Source organism: Lemur catta, chromosome 1 (assembly GCF_020740605.2).
Source record: "Lemur catta isolate mLemCat1 chromosome 1, mLemCat1.pri, whole genome shotgun sequence".
In the NCBI taxonomy this organism is placed as follows: domain Eukaryota; kingdom Metazoa; phylum Chordata; class Mammalia; order Primates; family Lemuridae; genus Lemur; species Lemur catta.
The window spans coordinates 72,061,387-72,084,247 of record NC_059128.1 but is presented as its reverse complement, the minus strand read 5'-3'; the positions used below and the strand labels follow the sequence as shown (position 1 = coordinate 72,084,247).

At 39.0% G+C, this 22,861-nt stretch overlaps 1 protein-coding gene across 4 annotated transcripts in view; it reads right to left on the bottom strand.

Annotated features, from left to right (window-relative positions):
* CDIN1 (CDAN1 interacting nuclease 1) overlaps window positions 1-22,861 on the bottom strand; it is a 214,028-nt gene that overhangs the window by 46,730 nt on the left and 144,437 nt on the right. The gene's annotated exons all lie outside the window — the stretch shown is intronic.

Below are 22,861 nucleotides of genomic sequence, written 5' to 3'. Positions count from 1 at the left end.
AATGCTAATCCAGATGTTGCTGTGAAGGCATTTACATCTATCATCAATCTAAGTGAAGCCGATTACCGTCTATGATGTGGGTGGGGTTCATTTACTCAGCTAAAGGCCTTAAGAGCAAAAACTGAGGTTTCCCAGAAGGGAAAGAATTCTGTCTCAAGACTGGAACTCAGAAATCCCACTTGAGTGTCTAGGCAGCTGGCCTGCCCTACAGACTTTGGACTTAAGACCACAATATCCACTCCTACCTCAGTTTCCAGCCTGCTGGCCTGTCCTGTGAGTTTCAGAGTTGCCAGCCCCAACAATCCCACGTGTCCATTCCTTAAAATAAACCTCTTAAAATATGTACACATATATCCTATCTGTTCTGTTTCTCTTGAGAACTGACTGATAAACTACCTCTTGAGGCAATAAATGCAATGTGTTAACCCAATGTGTACACAATGTGCGGTATGATTTTTAGGGTGGGGGGGCTTATTATGGCTTATCTCTTCTGCCATCACCAGAAGGCTCAGGGATGACCCTTAACTATTCACTTGAACATAATCTCTTACTTCTCCTCCACCGTTTATAATTTTTTTAAAAGGTCTTAGACCAGTTCTCTCTAATTCACTTTACGACAGATGCAGAACATAACGAGGGCAGAAATGACAACCTGGGCAGTTAGAGGTACACAGCTAGATTTAAAGGTCTTCCTAAGATACGCCTTTGTTCCAGACTCCCAGTCCTTTCTCCTTAGCTCCCTTAGATACCTTTATTATTTTTCTCTTTCCTCTTTGCTTTTTCTGCTCTGTCAGCCAAAGTCTGGGTTCCACTTGATCTGTCTTTCCCAGGGTCTGGCCATCTCCTCTATGGGAGGGAGCAGGACAGGAGCTCCAGTTCAGCTATCACTCTGACCGCCAGCTGAAGTTGCTGAAAATATCCTTGTAGCAGTTGACAGCAAACCCACTGGCACGCAAGCAAGGGGAACCAGGAAAAAAGCAGCTTGGTGCACCTCAGATTTCCTTTCCTAAATAAAACTTTTCCTTTGTTGGCTCCCAGAGAGGCTGGTCAGAGGAAAGAGGTTGAAGGGGGCCAGCTGCATCTGGGAACAGAGAGAACATCCTAGCAGCTGGAGTCTAGTTCAGATTTTCCCACAAACAGTTTGGAAAGGAGGCCTGCTGGGTGGAAGGATGTGCTTGTGTATCAAGCATTGGCACTGGGTTACTCAGACCAGCTCTCTTATTCACCAAATAAAGACGAGGCCCAGAGGCTCTGGTTAAGGAAGCAGCTAAGCTGGTGCTAAGACTTGGACCCAAGTCCAGGCCTCTCAATCAGAGTCTGGTGCTTTCTTTCACTATACCTCATGGCCCTCTACAAGCTCAGGTGGAGTAGCAGCATTTAAAAATTACATCTCCTTGACCATGACACTAGTAACAATCATGCAGGCCAACACCCCCGGGCTTCCTCCGGCTGCCCATGAAATCCATAAGCCCCTGGGTGTGGGGCAAAGGGGTGCAAGGCAGCAAGGGCAGGTGACAGGGGCTTATGAGGAGTCACAAATGGCCCTCTCTTCCTGAGGTGCTTTCCTATGGAGAAACATGATTGAGGAGTCCGATTTCTTAGGCCTTCCAAATTCCTAACAATAACTATTTAAAATGAGGACGTCACTCCTTGGTGGAGGGCAAACAGATGCACCTATTGGATCAGCCTCCTCCTCCAAGCCACTCCATGACACCTTCCTTGCTGTCTGCACAGCCTCTGGAGCAATCCATTGGAATTTCAAGTTCACCCCGCACAACTCACAAAAGATAGAAGGCTAATTTCTAACAACAAAGGGCACGTGAAGAAGGTATTTCAGGAGATGTCAAAGTCCTCTTGCTGAATTTAACGAAAGTGACATTCTGAAGGGCAAAAGTCCAATTACTCGTGTGAAACTTTCCAGGTGGCTTTGCTTCAGCGACCTGAACAGGTGGGAGTACGATGCCCACCTGCTTCTCTGTTTGCACAGTGACTAATACATTTATAAACACTTACTAAACATTTAACAGTGTCAATTCTTAAAATAGTTCTTTCACGACTAGAATTCAACAGATTTGAAATTACTGAGTGACTCTGTAAGGTCACATCCATAAAACGGGATGGGGCTGCAAATTCTGGGGATGCCAGAATCCAGTCTCTATCAACAGGCCACAACTGCTGGTCCTCGTTACACTGGGTCTGACTCAGGAAGCCCAATACATCTACATTACACAGGGAACACAGACCAGGCTGTAACAGTTTTATTCCTTACAAACTGCTGAATTGTATCACATTTGAAGGGAACCCTTTCCAAGATTCAGAGTGAGCCTTGAGGATTAAAAATATAGATCTCTTTTCTGGTGCTGGGAAAATTGGACATCCACATGCAAAAGAATGAAATCAGATCCTTAACTTACACCATACACAAAAATCAACTCAAAATGGATTAAAGACTTTAACATAACACCTAAAACTTTAAAACCCTTGGAAGAAAGCATAGGGAAAAAGCTTCTTGACACGGTCTTGACAATGATTTCTTGGACATGACACAAAAAGTGAAGGTGACAAAAGCAAACATAGACAGGTGGAACTACATCAAACTAAAAAGCCTTCTTCGCAGCAAAGAAAACAACAGAATGAAAAGGCAACTTTTGGAATGGGAGAAAACATGTGCAAACCATATATCTGATAAGGTGTTAATATCCAAAATATATTAGGAACTCCTATAAGTCAATAACAACAAGAAAATCCAAACAACCCAATTAAAAAATGGGCAAAGGACTTGAATAGACATTTCTGTAAAGAAGACATACAAATGGCCAACAGGTATATGAAAAGGTGCTAGCATCACTAATTATGAGGAAATTGCAAATCAAAACCACAATAATCTATTACCATATACCTGTTAGAATAACTATTATAAAAACAAAAAATAAAACAAAAGATAACAAGTATTGGCAAGGATGTGGAGAAACTAAAACCCTTGTACACTGTCGGGTGGGAATGAAAAAGGGTACAGCTGCTATGAAAAACAGCATGAAGGCTCCTCAAAAAATTAAAAATAGAATGACCATATGAGCCAGCAATCCTACTTCTGGGTATTTATCTAAAAGAACGAAGAGATATCTGCACTCCCATGTTCATTGCAGCATTATTCACAATAGCCAAGATATGAAAACACCTAAACGTTCACTGATGAATGAATAGAAAAAGAAAATATGGTACACATATACAATAGAATATTATTTGGTCTTAAAAAAGAAGGAAACCCTGCCATACACAGCAACATGGATGAAAAGGGAGGACATTATGCCAAATGAAATAAGCCAGTCACAGAAGGACAAATACTGCATGATGCCACTTATACGAGGTATCTAAAATAGTCAAACTTATAGAAGCAGAGAGTGGAGTGCTACTTGCCAGGGACTGAGAGGAGAAGGAAAAGGGGAATTGTTGTTCAACGGGTATACAGCTTCAGTTGTGCAAGATGAGTAAGTTCTAAAGATCTACAGTACAACATAGTACCTATAGTTGCCAATATTGTATTGTACACTTAAAATTTGGTAAGAGGGTAGATCTTATGTTAAGTGTTCTTATCACCATAAACATACAAACTCCCAAAAAACAAAGGGGCGTGAGGAAACTTCTGGAGCAATGCATATGTCTAGTATTATGACTGCAGTGATGGTTTCATAGGTGGATGCTTATTCATCAAATTGTAGACATTATATATGTACAGTTTTATTGTATATCATTTATACCTCAATAAAGCTGTTAAAAATATAGATCCATTTTCAGATCCCATAATTTAGGAAAAGAAAAATAATAAAGAATTTTAAATTCCCTATAAATAATCAAGTAAAACACAAAGTTAGATGAAATCAACCATAATTACACTTAATCTCCTATGGCCTCCCAAGATACGGGAAAAACACTGGCTCCAGATTAGAATTCTTGTATTCGAGCTTTTGCTTTGATACTATTTTTTGACATGAATTGTCTCGATATAGATCTGTTTCTCTGCTGCACATCTCACCTACTGTTTTGGTTAGAATTAAACTCTGCTCCAAGTGAAAGAAAAATCATAATAGTGGTGGCTTAAATAAGAAAGAAGTCTATTTCTCCCTCATGAAAATTAAGCTCAAAGGAAAGCAGTTCTAGGCTGGCATGGTGGGTGCATAGTCAGCAGGAACTCAGATTCTTACTACCTTGTTGCTTTGCCATCTTCAGCGTGTATCAATAGTTTCCTCTCCTGGCTCGAGATGGCTACCTGGGCACCACCACCAGGCCCACATTCTTGTCAGCAAGAAGTGGTAAAGAAGGGTTTGTCTCCCTTGTTTAAGGGCATTTCTCAAGAGTTGCATGGGACATTTCTGCTTATGTATGCTCCACTGGCCAGAAAGTAGCTGCATGCGTATATCTTGCTGCAAGGGGAGCTGGGGTTTTTATTTTGGTTGACTATATACCCAGCTAAAACTGGGCATTGATTTATGAAAGTAAGAAGGGAAGAACAGATACCAGGGGACAGCTAGCAGTTTATGTTACAGATATCTAGGGTGTTGGGCTAGATTTAATAAGGATGAACACTTCACAGAAGGAAAAGCTTGTTCTGGATGCCAGTTAAAGCTTCAGATAGGGATGGGGGTGGGGAATAAATAAGCACAAAGATTCTATGTGACAGATCAATGCATAATTTTTACAGCACAATCCATTACTTTTTCTTGCCTATTAAATACCTTTAAAAACTGAATCAAAAGCTCTGAAGACTAGATGGTAGAAAACAAATGCATATGTACAAGCTATCTTTGTTTATGTTGGTTTATATGTTACTAGACAACTGGATAAATGAGTCTTTTGGCATCATGAAAACAGTTCTTTTAACTGAATATTAAAAGGAAAAAAAACAGAATTATCACTAAAAGTCACATCATGGTGCAGAAAATACAGGTGCTATGCCTTTATGCATTTATAACAGAGCAAAATTCAGAATGAAAAAAAAAATCACAGAAAGAAAATAAAATTGCTGGTTGGGGCTCAGTCCACATCAGACTTCTGGATTGGCTTGTTGGCTTTACTAACTGATCATATCAAGTAAAACTTACACAACAGACATTTCACTCTGAGTGTTTAAACTGATTTCCTCCTGCACCCCTGACCTTTTTCCTATAATTTTTATTTGAAAATATTACGGGGTACAAGTATTCTTGTTACATGGATGAATTGTATAATGCTGAAGTCAGGGCTTTTAGTGTACCTATCACCAGAATAGCGTACATTGTACCTGATAGATAAGTTTTTATCCCCCACCCACTTCCCTCCTCCCCCCTTCTGAGTTTCCAATGTCCTGTGTATGACCTTGTGTATCCACTGTTTAGCTCCAACTTATTAGTGAGAACATGTGGTGTTTGTGTTTCAATTCCTGAGATACTTTACTTAAGATAATGTTCTCCAGTTCCATCCAAGTTGCTGCAAATGACATTACTTCATTCCTTTTTATAACTGAGTAGTAGCCTATATTACATATATACCACATTTTATCCACTCATCAATTGATGGGCACTTAGGTTGATTCTGCATCTTTGCAATTGTGAATTGTGCTGCAATAAATATTTTTGAGATGATGACTTCTTTTCCTTTGGGTAGATATCCAGTAGTGGGATTACTGGATTGAATGGTAGGTCTACTTTCAGTTTTTTGAGGAATTTCCACACTGTTTTCCATAGAGGTTGTACTAATTTACAGAGTATAAACATTCCTTTTTCACCACATCCATGCCAGCATCTATTGTTTTTTTATTTTTTAATAATGGGCATTCTGACTGGGTAAGGTGGTATCTCATTGTGGTTTTAATTTGCATTTCTCTGATGTTTATTGATGTTGAACTTCTTTTCAAATGTCTGTTGGTAATTTGTATATCTTCTTTTGAAAAGACTCTGTTCATGTTTTTTGCCCACTTTTTAATGGGGTTATTTGTTTTTTTCTTGCTGATTTGTTTGAGTGCTTTATAGATTCTAGATATTAGCCCTTTGTTGGAGTTAGAGTTTGGGAATATTTTTTCCCATTCTGTAGGTTGTCTATTTACTCTGTTGATTATTTCCTTTGCTGTGTAGAAACTTTTAAATTTAATTAAGTCCCATCTGTTTATTTTTGTTGTTGCTGTATTTGCCTTTGGAGTCTTAGTTATAAATTCTTTGCAAGACCATCAGGCCAACCTTTTTTTGTTTGAAGTGTAAATAAAAGGGTTGATTTATTGAAATGATTTTTTGAACTTGTGGGTACGGATACAGAAAGTCACCAGACCTATACAGGCTGTCCTTGAATATACACATTTCATGTGTATATACAGCCTTTGCTGCCATCTCTCTCTGGTTATTATTTGCTACCTAAAAGCCACAGCTGCCATAAGGAGTATCTATAACAATTAAAGGATAGGCTGATCTTGGGTAGAGCCAGAAGTTCATTCTTTGCCTGAAGTTAAGCTGAATTTTATGCAGAGAACGCAGACTTACAAGGTAGAAGAGAACCCCAGCAAGCCTTGATGCCACCTCCCAAGCTCCTTAAAACCAATGTGAAAAGAAAGGGAGGCTCCCTGGCCCAAAGGGATGTTAAGTGTGTGGTTTCTCACCATGACAAGGAGGGTATAGTGCACACTGATGTCAGAGAAGTGGGGATGTGGTGTTTTAACATTGTGAGGGTCCCTAGAGAAACTGGATCTTATGTTGTCCAGTCCCAGGAGGCCCTAAGCTTTCATCAGATTCAAGAATAGTACAGCTGTCCTAGCAAATCCTCTTATTTTATGAATGTATGGGGGTGTGATCTTGACTCTTACCAAGCATGGCCAGCAGTTATGGGGTGGGGTGCCTAAGCAAAAGTCATCTATAAATCGCTTATGTAAAAACTTACTTCTGGGGTAAATCAAGACATAATAGCCATCTTTATAAAGAAATCTTATAGGCCTTAACTACTTTAGGGATGCTGTTGTAACCAAAAAGATCATTGTCTCAGGAAGAAGCTTTTCCCAGGGATCCCTTACCAAGAAAGTGCCTATTTGTTACAAAAGAAAAAAGTTCAAGTTTAAAGAACAGGAGAGTTTAAAAATGGAGGAAACAAAGAAGGGAAAAGGCATGAGCAGGTTAAGGGTGCTTCCCACAAAGGCAGCCTTCCTATCCAGCACAGCTTATCCAGTGAATCCTAAACTTTCAAATCCTTTCATTTAAAGAGTCTGGACAATTTAATGTACTCTTTAGATAGATATGAGATAGGAAACTCAGGTTGGTTCTATTGATATTCTCGAACTGCCACATTCTGGCGGCAATAGACTTCCGGGGCTAGCCCATGAACTTAACACAGTTTATAACACCATTTCAGTATCTAAGGATCTCCACATTCATGAGTGCTATCGGATCCATAAAATTTATGAGTGTCACTTATTTGCAATTGGTAGCAATCTTCCTTTTATTTTTTCCTTTTCCAAATGAAAATAATGGGCCTCTTCAAGAAACTGTAACAAAATCTTGCATATCAGTACAACAGTAATATAGTTAATGTCCTAAAAAATTGCTCAGATTTTTTTCCTAGAGTAAGAAGTAAACAGGAAAGGCAACTGGCTTCAGAAGATGCCTCGCTAGCTGCTGAAAGGAACACTGGCAAGCAAGACGATGAAGTGCTTTTGTCCCAGGTGTCACAAAGGGATGGGGCTGCCCACAAGAACATCTTGCAGTGTCAGTGCGGTGGAACTTCAGGAAGACTCCCCCTCCCTGACTCCATGACAGAGCCTCCTTGAAGTGTAGTAATGAAAGCATTTCCCTTGATTTCCTCCCTTTTCTGGCTTGTGGCAGCAAAGAAGAAAGACCATATCATCTGCTGGCTGATGAAAACTTGAATAGCTGTACACTGTCACCAGATCATTTGGAGGAAAAATGATAAATGCCCTAAAGAAAGCCCTGGGATGCTATATGTAAATCTGAGGTAAGAAGAGCCAATAAGGTCTGTGACAACATTAAGCCAGTTACTAGCAATGAAGCAACTATATGCACGACTGAAACAATCTATAATAACAGCTATAACAAAGGCACAGGAAAGTGGGCAGGAGACCACTGGAATAATCTGAAATATCCAGTGTCCTGAGAGGAGAGAAGTATGCCCTATGCCAGAGCTCGAGAGTCAGATAGATCTGGAATTATAAACGTAGATGGAAAGTACAATACCACACAACTTTCCAATTATAAGCCTCTTAGCTGTTAGATATGCCTGGTGAAGGCACATCTGATAAAATGACTAGTGGCAAGGAGTCACAAAGTAAAATGCAAGCACACTGAAAAAAAAAAAAAACAAGGGGAAGGCAAGTAGATAAAAATGAGAGCATAAAAGCTCCCTATAAAGTGATGAGATCTGACTTGGGCCAGGGTGCTGAGAAATGGGCATACTCATATACTACTTGTGGAAGAAGAAATTGCTACAACCATTCTGTGACAGACAGTTAAGTAATAAGTATCAATAGACTTAAAAGTCTGTGATCCCTTTGATTTGGAAAGTTTACTATTTGGATATTATCCTAAAGAAATATTTATGGACATGAAAAATGATTTAATGAAGTGTTAATAATAACAACAGCTAATATTTATTAGGTGCTCGTTATTTCCTTCACAGAATGAAAAGCTTATTCTGGATGCTCATGGAGGCCTCAGGTGGGGGTGGACTTGGGAAATGAATAAAAACTTAAAAATTCTATGTAATACATAAATGCAAAATTTTACAGTGCAACATATAACCTTTTCGTTGCCTGTAAATGAACTTTAGAGACGAATCAGAAGTTCTGAAGACTAGATGGTAGAAAATAAATGCATGTGTACAAGCTACCTTTACATTGGTTTATATGCTAGTAGACAATTGTATAAATGAATTTTTTCATCATGAAACAGTTCTTTTAATTGAACATTAAAAGAAAAAAAGTATTATCACAAAAAGTCACTTTATGGTACAGAAAATACAGGTGCCACAGCTTTATCCATTGATAACACAGCAGATTTCACAAGACAGAAAAAAATGAAAATGTTGACTGAGGCTACTGTGCTTTCTATAACTTAATTCATTTCATCCCAACATTGAGGATATTCATCAGAGTGTTATTTATGTTGACCTCTTAAATATCCATTACAGGAAACAGATTAAATAAATCGTATTTCCATAGAACGCAAGCATTAGGGACCTATTACAAAGGGTAACATAGCTAAATTTTATAGACATGAAAAACAATCTCAATATCCTCTGAGGGGATGAATATACATAAGGGTATACAGTCTGAGCGCATTTTTTACTTTTTTGTTAAAAATATTAATATCGATAAGGTATATGAATTGGGATCATGACTTTTATGTTATTTTTGTTTATGTGGAGATTTTAGTCTTTTAGAATTAAACATGTATTATTATAAAAAGAGAAGCACAATTTATTTTAAATAATCGATTTTTTTTTTTTAGAAATAAAAAACTTTCTTCCATAAGAGAAAAAAAAATATTTAGCTGAGCAAACGTTTGTGGGGAACATAAAGAAATGTTATGTAGGGCTGATGTGGGGAAAGTCTCAGCCCAGATACGGACCTGTAAGACCCAGGGATGCACAAAGAATTCCTGTGAACAGGCTGAATTTTCAGGCAAAGGGGACACAGCTGCAGGCCATGGCCCGGGGCCTTTTAAACCACATTCTCCTTTGTGCACTTGGGAGCACAGGCAGAGAGGGTAAGAGGTACCTGCCATCTCCCTCCTTCTGGGGCCCCTCTTTGCTCCTGATGTCCCTAAGCCCACGGCTGGGGTCCTGTGCTCCTCACGGGGTCTTGTGTGGTGCAATGCTTATTCTCCTCCCAAAGGAAGCACTGAACAAGCACTGAGAACCCTCAGGCAACTCAAAACTCACTCCAATGAGGTGGACCTGTGGGCAGTTGCTTTTACTGGGCATAAGGAGAGCTCACCCTGTCCTCTCTCACCCCCAAAGAAAGACAAAACTAGAAACCATCTCCTGAATATTTTCTCTGGTTGGGTTTCTAACCCTTCTGAGCTGTTGGTTAGGGGCATTAGGTAACCTATTTAGTTAGGTTTAACTGCAAACCTATGTTTTAAGTTATATTGAGAAATTTAACAGATATATCTATCAAAGGAACCTGTTCAGAAAGGAAGCTGTTTCCATATGAAGGTCAAAACGTACAAATAAGGTGGTATAAATAAGTGTACTGAATACATACTTTCTTCTTCAGACGACATTAAAAAGATTCTGTAGCTTAAATGCTCTAAAATCTTCCCAAGAAAAATTCTATTAAACACAAAGGTGATATATTCCTTTGTTAAGGGTATCGTTTGCTTTATAAGGATGTGGGGAGGGAAACAACAGCTGTTGCAAGTGCATACAAACTGTATGTATATCAAATTGTATAAAAATATTCTAACCTGTATGTGCATCCAGATTATGCAATCAGTTTTTGCATAAATTTGATCAATTCATCTTTCCTCACCTTATGAAAGAGGAAACTGAGGCACAGAGAGGCAAGAGCCTCATCTGGTTTTGAAACCTGCTTTTGTACAATGAAGAGATTGTTTCTAATAAAACAAAACCAGAAAATCAGGACAATATAACCGCTTGAAATACCACTACACTGTTTAACATTTTGGCCACATGTTACATGCCAGGGTCAGAAGCTACTTACAGCTTTGGAGCTGCAGAGTGTGGGGGCGAGGGGCAGTTTTAATTTCTGTGCACCAGTTTTCTAGCTGGCTATGAGATTAATATTACATTGGTTGATACAAGTAGAGAAAAGGTTCCGTTAGAAGTTGTAGCCTATGAATAGTAAGTAGTATTGTACAGCAGTCTGCCTTATCCATGAGGAGACATTCCAAGACCCCCAGCGGATGCCTGAAACCACGTCAAATAGTAGTGAACTGTACATATGGTATACTGTGTTCTTCCCTATACATACATACCTATGATAAACTTTAAATTATAAAATTAGGCATAGCAAGAAATTAACTATATAAAATAGAACAATTATAACAATATGCTGTAGTAAAAGTTATGTGAATGTGGTCTCTCGCTCTAGGTATCATACTGTACTCACCCTTCTTGTGATGACGTGAGATGGTAAAATGCCTACGTGATGAGACAGAGTGACGTAAACGTTGTTGATGTAGACTTAGGCTACTGTTCATCTCTGACAATACGTCAGAAGGAGGATCATTTGCTTGGGGTGATCCTGGATCTCTGAGCCACAATGATGACGATGGTTGGGTGTCAGGAGCAGACAGTGCGGATGACTAACAGGTGGGTAGCACAGACAGCACAGATATGCTGGACAAAGGGACGATTCACATCCCAGGCAGGAGGGAGCAGGCCAGGGTGAGAACAGCGTGCAATTTAAAACTTATGAATTGTGTATTTCTGGAATTTTCCATTTAATATTTTCAGATCACAGTTGCCCATGGGTAACCAAAACCTCAGAAAGCAAAACCTTGTTGGCGGGGGTCGGGGAGGACTCCTGTATTTTGTATCTGACCAATTGCAAGAGAGAAAGGAGCTGGCTAGGGCTCAACCTAAGTGGCTATAGCTCACCACCATCCAGAATTAACATCATCCTGCTATAAGAGATGCTGTCATAGTATTATGTGACTAGATTTTTGTTTATTCTTCAACATGCTATGGCGACTGCAACTCACACCATCTTTCCATTCCTGGGCCTCCATAACCTTAACCATTATTCCCACCGTGTAAAACAGAGCACAAATTTGAGGTGACAAGGCTCGGATGGGTAGATGTGAAGTATGTGATGAGAACAGAACCCTCTGAGTACTGCACAGCCATTATGAAGTAACTGACCTATATGAAACTGCTACCATGGTTCGCAAATTTATTGTCAGGTTCCAGCCTCTAGCTGTTCTCTGATTGTTCTAAATACTTGACAAACTGAAGCCTTTTCACTTTCCGTTGAAATTGCCTCATCTCCCTGTCAGAGCGCCATGGGGGACTCCATTACTTTTCTGACTTCTCTCCCCTCCTGACAAGTCATTTAGCTGGCTTCTTGTTGTGAAGGCTGTCCATGTCAAATTAGCCAAGGCCCCTATTGTCCTTATTACCACTCGAAAAGCCATCATGAGTAATGCTACGGGGTCCCTCAGTTGTCATCATTTGTCAGAAAGAAAAGGAGTGTGGTTACATATAGCTGACAGGTAATTTCAGTGTCTACAATTACCCCAATTAGTCTTGTCATAAACAATTCGATAAATGCACACCAATACAAACAGATAAACACACCAAGGTCTCTCACTATTAATGCTGTGTAATGGGTAAATCAGTGATATGATGCTATATTTTATTTATTTTTTTTAAAGGATCCTCAGCTGTGAGCTGGCACTTGCTACCTGGTCAGCACAAATTGTACTATCTACTTTCATTAGCTCATCACCACAAGGAAATTTGAAAGGCTGTGACAAAATTCATTTAGAAAGAGAGGGAAAGAGCAGATTGTTATAACACCTGCTTTAGGCAAGGATACAACAAACGTTTGCTTTTTGTCAGTTCTGAGCAACTATGGGCTTTAAAGTTCACTATTTTGTGTTAAAACACTAACATATGAAGTATGATAGAAATGGGAAGTAGAAAAATTATATTGACTCCAAAATTAGGAACATGATTTGGGAAAAGAAAAAAATCCTGCTGACAAATGCACCAATCAGTATCAATATATTTAAAAAAAGATTGTGGGATGGTAGTTTCACATGTCAGAGTATTACAGTTCTCTTCAACTAAGGATCCCCCCTCCTCTTTTTTTTTTAACTGCACCTTAAAACCATATATACAAAGCTTGCCATGTTCAGTGTCAAAGTTATTTATCTAGTCCAGTATTCATAGGGATTTGTTTAATAAAGGCATCAATGTTTCTCCTTGCCTGACTTAGTAGAGAGGTGATTAAGACCTGGTAAGTGTGGCATACTGGTTCTCCAACATATTCTCGAACTACCATGGAATGAACCTGTTTTTAACACAACACCCTCTAGGAGCACTCTTCAGTTACACTCTGTATTCAACCCTGAATGAAGCGCCCTTAAGTTTGCTCTTATGATCCACGTAAATAAATGCTCAAGATTCAACATCTGTAGTGTCCACTGCACCCTGTCTGTTTGCTGACCGCAATCTTAAGTGATGGCTGAAAAACCCAACACGAGGATATTGTTGTAGGAAATTGCTCTTGGCAACTATTTGTTCAAGCTCAAGATTTTTTTTTTTTTTTTTTTTAAACCAACACTAAGAACCCACCAGAAAATAGGACAGGTCTCCCTAATGAGTAATCTATTTTAGCACAGTCTTGTCTAGGCATGACAGTTTACTGAGAGGCTTGAAAAACTCGTAATTACCAGTGTTACAGGGCAATTAATGTATATTACACTGCACTACTCATGGCAGCAACTGTCATTTTCTCAATAAAAATGAGTACTCTTCAGCTAAAGGTGACATTAATTGGGACTTTAATGACTATGCAGAGGAGCTGAAGCCAAATATGAACAAAACAGCGATTCAATGAGCGACTTCAGAAACGAGAAAATTGTACTAAAATGAGATTAATTGCTGTTTAGAAAAAGGAAAGAACCTAAAAAGCTATTAAATTGCAGGGTTTGGGTGCCCGGGTGATGGTTGTGATGTTAATCTTGCATTCTCACAGCAGGCAAATATTCACTAAATTCAGAGCCTTTTGACAGCAGGAAAAATCATGTATGCTTAACTTCAATCCATCAAAAATATATTTCAGCTTTTATCAGTGTTCTAAATACTTCTGCAATTTCAAAAATTACTGCTCCATTCCTTGGCTGTCATCATGCAAATGTGAACACTGTCAATATTGCTATGAAAAATTTCCCAGCTTCAAAAGGCCTACTTCAGTGATAAAGAAAGAAAAACGTGAAGATTAGAATTGCAAAACACACACTACTAATATAACAGAAATCAAACAATAAGAATTTAATGTTTAAGTTGTGGAAACTGCTAAAATAGAAAATGATGGGGTGGGCCCCCTTTTTTGGTAGAAAAATCAAAGAAAAATAATTCCGAAATTCTTTCAAGGCGTGTAACTTTATGCTTAATTAATCATCACCAATAATTAGGACAGAATTTTACAGCTTGATTTCAGGTGCTGTAATTGTTAGTACTGTTCTCTAGTTTCTTAAAGTCTTTTTCTTTGCTTCTAAGTTCTTAAAAACAATTATATAATCGCTTTTTCTTTATGGCCTTTTCAAATATCATGATGACTGTATATACAAAACACAGCACTTAAACTTTGACATGTAAACGGATAAACAGATTTGATAACTCTGAAGTTATATACTCTTGTTACTTGAATTTTTTTTTTTTTAAAGAGAGACCAGCAACTTAGTAGTTTTGTTAAAGTGGGAGTTTTTAAAAGAGGTTTATTTTGGACAGAAGAGTAGTATTCACAATAGCTGCCCCCATAGAAAGATTAGGCCTGACTTTAGAATACTGTGTACTTTCCTACTGCATAAGCAATTCTGTTTGTTCTGCATTTTAATATTTAAAGAGCCTTCTCATCCACAGTATAGGTCAGGGCTCAAGACACATTAACACACATACAATTCTGGCCATACTCAAGAACCACATCCACTAAGTGACAGGGGGTGGTAAAATAGTGTACTTTCCATCCTCAAATCAATGACAAACCCTGTCTATTCTAAAAATCCAGAAATCCAAATCACCTGACCTCCATTATGAAGACTGGCTATTGGCCACTTGTCTGCCAGAATATACTTATAGGGCCACTAGGGGAGAGGAGGAAGGAATGGAGAGAGAAACACATGCATCCCCATGCAGATGTCTGTCCTCAACGACAGGATGTTCAGCTAAGTTTTATCTGTCAGCTGTTTTATTCACTATAAACATGATTTCTTGAGTTTTGAATCCAAGTTTGAGTGTAATCATCTTTGTGAAACAAGTTGGTAACAGGGGCCAGCATTTCCCTAGTGTTACCTACCTCTCCTCTTCTTCCAATTTTCCCTTTTCTTGAATCTAGACTTTTATGTTAACAGCATAATTCTTCTCCAAGAATCTAACAAATGTCCTTTTTAGTTCTTTTTTTGGGGGGTGAAAAGGGGCCTTTGTTATTCATTGTGCCATTTCAAAAACTAAGCTTCTCTCATACCTCAAAAACAGCTTTATTTTAAGGACAAAAAATTCACAAGCTCCCCCTAAAAGTCTTTTCAGGCAGAGTCCTTAGAGAAGACAGGTGCCTTTGGCTAAATTATCTCTACTGACAAACCATTCACATAAATTTGCTTTTTTTTAAAAAAAAGTACATGTCAATAGTTTGATTCCATTTTGTCTATGCAAATACCATTGATAAAAATTTCAATGGAAGTTTTCAGGGAGTGGAAGAGTTCCAAACTAGGTATTGAAATGGGACTCAGGAATAGGATACTAATTCACCAAACTTGCCAAGAATGATCTAACCCAGGAGCCATACAAAGGCAACTGCAAACCATCCACATGATCCCAGATAATCCCTTATACTGTATCTCTAGGATCTCATCTCCATTCTGCAGTTTACTGCGTGAGGCTCCATTTGGGGCTCCAGGTTTCCCATTTGCAAAATGGAAGCAACTTTGTCATGCTAAATTTGCTGCTTGTGAACTAAGCGCTGAGCACTTGGCAGACACTACCCGCTCTAGGAATGTTAACGATTGAAATAAACTTTTAAGGAGAGTTCCTAAAATGAATTTATTTGATACTGTTGTTCAATTGCTGAAATTCTTTACCCCTCACAGTTGCCACAGTGGTGCTATGAGAAAAGGTGATCACACTGAATCATGTGAAAGGCTTGTACAGTGAAAGCAGGAAGCACTGCTCTCTCAGCTAAGGCTGAAATTCGTTATTATTGTGCACGAATATCATAGGTCTCTCTTCCAAAATACTACTTACTCCGTGGTTTAAATTTCTTATTCAGGCCCCTCCTAAGACTGAAATGTACCACAATGTCCATCAATCTTACAATTGACAGACCACATTTAAGCTGGGAATAGTGACAAGTTACAGGGACTCTTTTTTTGAAAAAAAAAAATCAATTCCAGGAGATTAGTAAGATGTGTTTTTAGATACATACCCTCAGAACATTACAAACTCAGTGAGAAGCCAAACTGGAATATCTCAAGTTTGGAAGATGAACAATATTTTGATGTGCCAAGGCTAATACATTATATGTTTCGAGTCTTACTATTAAGACCTGTAGCAACTGTTTTAAGAGATGAGTAGAAATGAAACAAATGGTAAATGTTTATTCAGTCATACAGTTCTGAAAGAAAACAACTGTTAATTTGCATTAGCTTGGGATCACTTAGCAGACTGCTTTTTAAGAGCTACCACCTCTCAGCAGCCCATAAAAGAGGAAGCTTTCATTCACTCCCCTTCTACCTGCTCCAGCTATATGATATTTAACTTAAATTCATCCTCTACTCACCACCAATATTCAACAAATTGCTTCAAAACATACGACTTTCATCAGTTTGTGGAGGAGAAAGTCAAGAGGCCAAACACCTGAAAGTCAATGTGGACAGATGCAGCCTCATCTATTCCATCTTCCAATATAGCAAATTCTAGAATGATAAACTTGAGGTACCTTTTGAGTCATTAAGTAAATTACATTATATTTAATATTACTTTAGCACCACTAGGACAGTTATCCTGCATAACAAAAAAGGTTAATGACCTATATTTATGGGTAACAGAATCTAAGCTATTTAAACACAGGTAAATCTTACTGTGGAGAGTAATATACGGATGTTCCTCAACTTAAAATGAGGTCACATCCCAATAAACCCATTGTAAGTTGAAAATATCATAAGTAGAAAACGCATTTAATCCACCTAATCTACTGAGCATCATCATTTAGCCTAGTCTACCCTAAACCTACTTAGAACATTTACATCAGCCTACAGTTGGGCAAAATCATCTAACACAAGCCTATTATATAGTATAGAAGGGAATATCTCATGTAATTTACTGAATACAGTACACCGTACAGTGTTGGTTGTTTACTCTCATGATCTGTGGCTGACTGGCACCTGTGGCTTGCTGCCACTGTCCAGCATTTGGAGAGAAAATCATACTGCATATCACTAGCCCGGGAAAACACCAAAATTCAAATTCCAAGTATGGTTTCTACTGAATGTGTGTGGTTTTCACAACATCTTGAAGTTGAAGAAAAATCAGAAGTGGAACCATCGTAAGTCGTGGACTACCCCTGCTTAGATTTCTTGTTAATTAACATCCCCCTCTGCCCCCCAGGCTTAAATAAGCTAGGGAAGTAAGAGAAAAGACAGGCTAGTTAATTGGGTCTTGCAGGGTCTGTGTCTCAAGGGAAACTACTCTAGAGTCCTCAGCCCTCCTGCAATGTCACAATTGTCAACATTAGATGGGGATTCCTACAGCATCTCTTCTCTCCATCTTCTCAGGAGCTTCCATGTCCTTAGGAAAGCTGACTGAAGCAGAAAACTAGTCATAAGGAGATTTCCTTGCAGGAAAGACCAATTAACCCCGGGTAAAAGGGAGAAAAAAAGAAGATCCTAAAACAGAGCATGAGTGTACAAAAAAAGAGAGGGGGAGGACTCCACTTAAGGTAAATGATCATAACACCTTGGTACCTGAAGTGAGATGGGAGAGAAGGAAAGTCCCCTGCAGCTGCACACCAATGAGGGACGGTGGGGGTTGTTAGGAGATGGTGAATTAGAACAAAGGGAAAAGAAGAGATAATCCAATCTCTGCTTCTTCCTCTAGGGCCTACTTGGCATGACAACGTTTTCGTTCCTATCGGTCAGCAAAGTAATGTGCAATAAGAAATGAAATTTGGAACCCCAGGTCAAAAACTGTGGGATCTTTAGCAAATCAGGGGTGCTCTGTTCCCCAAGAAATCACTGTATGAGAAGGCCCAGTAACAGAACCCCATTTAGTGAAGAGTAACCCAAAAGACAGTGTGAGCCTCCATTTCCAACTGAAGCAAAAATGGGGTAGAAAAAAGCCAGAAAACAGTGATTTCCAAGGCACTACTACAATAAGACACTTATGTTTGAAGCTCCAGACACTAATTCTAAGCTTATTTTTCCTCTAAATTTTCATTCTGAGTCTCAATTTTTTCTATTGCTTGATTCTATTTCTCTTCTATTTCTAGTCAGGGGATACTTGTTTCATTGCTTGCTTAGCAATGCCTGAAAGGTGAGAAAAGACAGAAGAGGGTTGAAACAAGATCTTTCGCGTGTATTCTCACGCTGGACTAGGAATACTTTCTTTTTCTTGTCCTGAGTTTCATGTTAGGGTTTTAAATTTCGTTGTCACTCTGGGTGGAGAGAAATCATTCTTTTTACTCATGATTTTGTACACACATAATGTTTTCTACTGACATTGAATTGCTACATGCAGCTGCAATGAAGAGAGGGCTGGTAGTCAAACTAACTCTAGAATCTCCACCTACATGGCACTGGCTGCTATTAAAAGAACATAATTTTCTGGAATACCCAGGTATTCCCATGGCATTAAGAGATAAGCTGAATCTCAACCACATCTGTCTATTTTAAATCTATTAATGTGGTATGAATAAATTAATAAAAATAGAAGGAATGGAAGTTCTTGGTAAATGTGAATACAAAGAACACTTGGTTAAGCAGGAAAAAATATTCATTTTGTGTATATTAATCTGTAGTGGTCCCCAACCTTTTTGGCACCAGGAACTGGTTGCATGGGAGACAATTTTTCCATGGACAAGGGGTAGAGAATGGTTTGGGGATGATTCAAGCGTATTACATTTATTGTGCAGTCAAAGCTCTCTGCTAATGATAATCTGTATTTGCAGTCACTCCCCAGTGTAGCATCACCACCTCAGCTCCACCTCAGCTCATCAGGCACAAGATTCTCATAAGGCGCACACAGCCTAGATTCCTCACATGCGCAGTTTACAATACGGTTTGAGCTCCTATGAGAATCTAATGCTGCTGATGATCTGGCCAGAGGCAGAGCTTATTCGGGGATGCAATTGATGGGGAGCAGCTGTAAATACAGCTGAAGCTTCACTTGCTCACCTGCCACTGCTCACCTCCTGCTGTGCAGCCCGGATCCTAACAGGCCATGGGCTGGTACCGATCCTCTGCCCTGGGGACTGAGGACTGTAGATCTAAGGTTTAAAATACCTAAATCAATCAGACTAGGTTTCCCTTATCTAGTACCACATGAATTTTACAGGTTTATTTACTCGTTGTAATGTCATAGGACAAAAATATAAATAGTAAAAGTGGAGGTTTTGGCATTTCATATTAGCAAAAAGTCAAATGCCTTTTCTTATCCTACCTATATATATATATATATATATATATATATATATATTTTTTTTTTTTTTTTTAAACTTCAAATTGTCTACTCAACTAGCCCCAGAACTCCAACTACTGGTCTCCATGGCTTTTCTTAATTGGTTTAATAGGTCCTCGTCTCCTTTCTCAGCATCTGAGTTGTAAGGTTGAGCCTCTTTTATAGTATAGCTGTTAGCCTTCAAAAGTTTTAGAATTGGCCATTCAGTGAGTTAAAACGGGCAGAGATTTTTCAATTGGCCAAACAGCTAACATTCTTAAAACTGTCCTTACTTGGAACTAGGGCAGGGGGATCAGAATAGGCCTCCTGCAGACTGAGTTCAAGCCACTGCCTCAGGGCTCCCACTGTACCTCCTGCATGGAGTGACCACAGAACCACTTCCCCATGTCCACACCACAGACTGTGAGCTCCTTGAGGGAGGGACGCAAGCTCATCCTTGGATGCCTGGTACGTCGTAAATGCTAAATAACACTTTTGTTGAATGATACACGAAATCCTGGCTCTGACACTAATGAATTAATCTTGGATAAGTCACTTTATCTCTCTGAGCCTTTGCTTCCCTATCCATTAAAATGCTTTCAGTTTCCTAGAGGAATGATTAGGCTCAAACAAAATAATGAATGTGGAAGAGCTGTATAAATGCAATAGATTACTACAGCTGCTGTTAATAGTTACCATTTGGATTTATACAATAAAACTGCACTGTTCAATGGGGAGGAATGAGGGAGGTTCCTGATGGTCTCAACAGTATTTTTTTTTTTAACCATAAGGAGCATATATTAATAAAAAATCTAGTTTTCTAAGAGTTCTAAGATGTCAGGTCACACCCACAGTTTTTTATTGTTTTGGTTTGTTTTTTCCTCCCATCTCTTCTGTCCTCCCCACCCCCAGCCCACCACTCCAAACCAATACACAAATCCTTTCTAGGCCCTGGGTCCTGCTCAGGAGGAACTGAATTGCTCAGGTGACTGGGTCTGACGGTCTTTACACAGATGCACTTGCATTATGGCAACACGGTGCTTTTGCAGAAGGGATCCTGGCAGTGCTGAAAGGCAGGATTCTGCTGAGGTGGCCAAAAGGTCAGGGGGGACCTAATTGGTGCCCTGTCCCCATCTCCAGCATCAGTGCCCCTTACTTCTCAGTACTCCCTACTCCCTCACATCATCTGTCCTCCCTTCACTCAGTGGCCTGGTGAAAAGACATCAATAGGAGAAAATCAGAGTGAAGAAAGACCACTTGGATAGAGCTAGGTTGTCTGGGAGCTACTTAGCTGGATCTAAAGCACACAGATCTACTTTTTTGGTTTTGGTTTTTAAAACCAGAACCACTGTTCAATTACTGATATAATAGCTTCCCGATCCCAAATGTTCAGACCTAGTAACAGAGAGCTAGCTGGGTTCAGACTGAATAGTGCCAGAGACTTCACAAGATAGCATTGATCTAGTGTGGGCTGAATAATGTCCACAGACAGCTGACTTATTTAAGAATCCACAAGTAACTGCAACTTTGGAAACCCTGGTGAGCTTAGGTGCTGCAGGAGCCACATGTACCCAGGTTCCTGAAAGACAAAAGGTACTGCAGGTGAGTCCAGTGTTGGGCATTACTCTTTAGTCAGGAGAGCAACATAAACCCATTGTTTGCTTTTTGTCATCTGGTTTGTCTTAATCACAAACTAAAAATTCATTTATAATGCAGTATACAAATGCCATGTTTATATCAATATCATATGCTGCCTGCTTGAAATCGTATACATTAAAATTAAGAACAGAAATCCAAGTTAATGGTCAAAGACAACCAATAACAAAACCACCAAATTCCAGTTGTCAAACATCATTTAATATGTATATTTCTGGGGATTTTTTTTGGGAACAGTAATTATTAAAACTTAGAGTGATATGAGTGAGTGTTTATAACTTCCTATTGAAAAGCCCAACTCGCAGAGCATTCGTTTCAGGTTGAAGAAAATCATGTGGCCATCTCTGTGCGATGGCCTAGTGACTTTATATCCTCTTGTCAAACCTCAGCAGTTTTATTTGTAGTGATACATGCTGGAGAAGGTTGGAGGTTAAAGTTGATAGGAGGGGCAACAGGAAAATCAGCCAACTCCTTTTAAGAGATTACAGCCCTTAACATATTTGGGTCTGTCGGCAGTTTTTGCAAACTTTACAAGTCTGTGGTTGGTGCTGTTTTTAAAAAACTGATCCACAAATCAGAGGTCAGATGGATCCAGTAAATGGCCTTTTACTTTGAAATAATCCCAAGTGGTTACTGTACTCCTAGTTTATGGCTGTCGGGGTTTTTTTTTTTTTTTTTTTTTTGGTACTTAAATTTAAAACTGAAAAAAATGTCTGCTTATTTATCAAGTATCTGATAATATGAAATTACTAACCCCCGATTCACTATGTGGGTCCAAAAACAGGGAAGCAGCTGTTGTAAGAGAAACAAACAAAGAAAAGAAAATGGAAAATTAAAAGGCCCCTGCTAGAGGCAAACTTTGTGTGGGCGGTTGGGCAAGGAGACATGTTATTAGTCATTGGCTTCTGTCCTCCAGAAGTGTTCGGATTCTCAACAGTCTCACACTGAAGAGAGTGAGAAATAGGGCTAAGGCATCTGTGCCATAGCAGAGAATTATAACAAAGTAACAAACTAAGACCCAGCAATGACTGAAACATCATTGTAATACCTGTTTACTTCGACTTGGCACATCGATTTACTTATGGGTACTCCCTGTGTTACGTACTTATAGTTTCCTTTTATCAAATGTGTATTACATGCCAAGCACTACGTATATCTGAGCTTATTCAATCCCTACAGGAATGATGAGTTAAAAAAAAATCAGAGAAATCCAGAGATTTGCCCAAGGTCACACAGTAAGGAACAAATGGGAATCAAACTTAGCTCCTCCCTGCCATCCCCCTCCCCACAAATCTGTGCTCTTCTACTGGGTTATACTGCTTCCTGGGTTGTAACCAATGATTAGATAATTTCTAGACTATCCCCCTTCATGGTTAAATTTTTTTTATCATCACTAGCTGATTTTAAGACACTGCACAGTACTATGCAGTAGCAAGGGAACAAGACTCAGAGTGAAAAATCCTCAGGCCTTGTATTAGGTCAGCATGTGCTTGGTTTGGGGTCTGATAATATAATTGGCTGCTACTAATTCTTAAGAAAAATGTTTTGGTATTTAAAGAGTTCTCTCTGTCAAAATGGTAGAGAGCAGTTATACAGTACTAAGTATTTATAAAATTAAAACAACTCCTACCATAAATGTTCAGTTGATTCATTTCTGTTTTTAAAGGTTTTATTCAACTCATAGAATACAGAGTTCAACACTGAGTGACTTAAATCTCACTGGGCCTCAGTTTCCTCACTTGTAAAATTAGATTATATTTATGAGGGATGTTGGCTAGCTCTAAAAACTCTGCAAGTCTGTGATTTTTCTACCCCCCCCCCCCACTTAATTCTAATG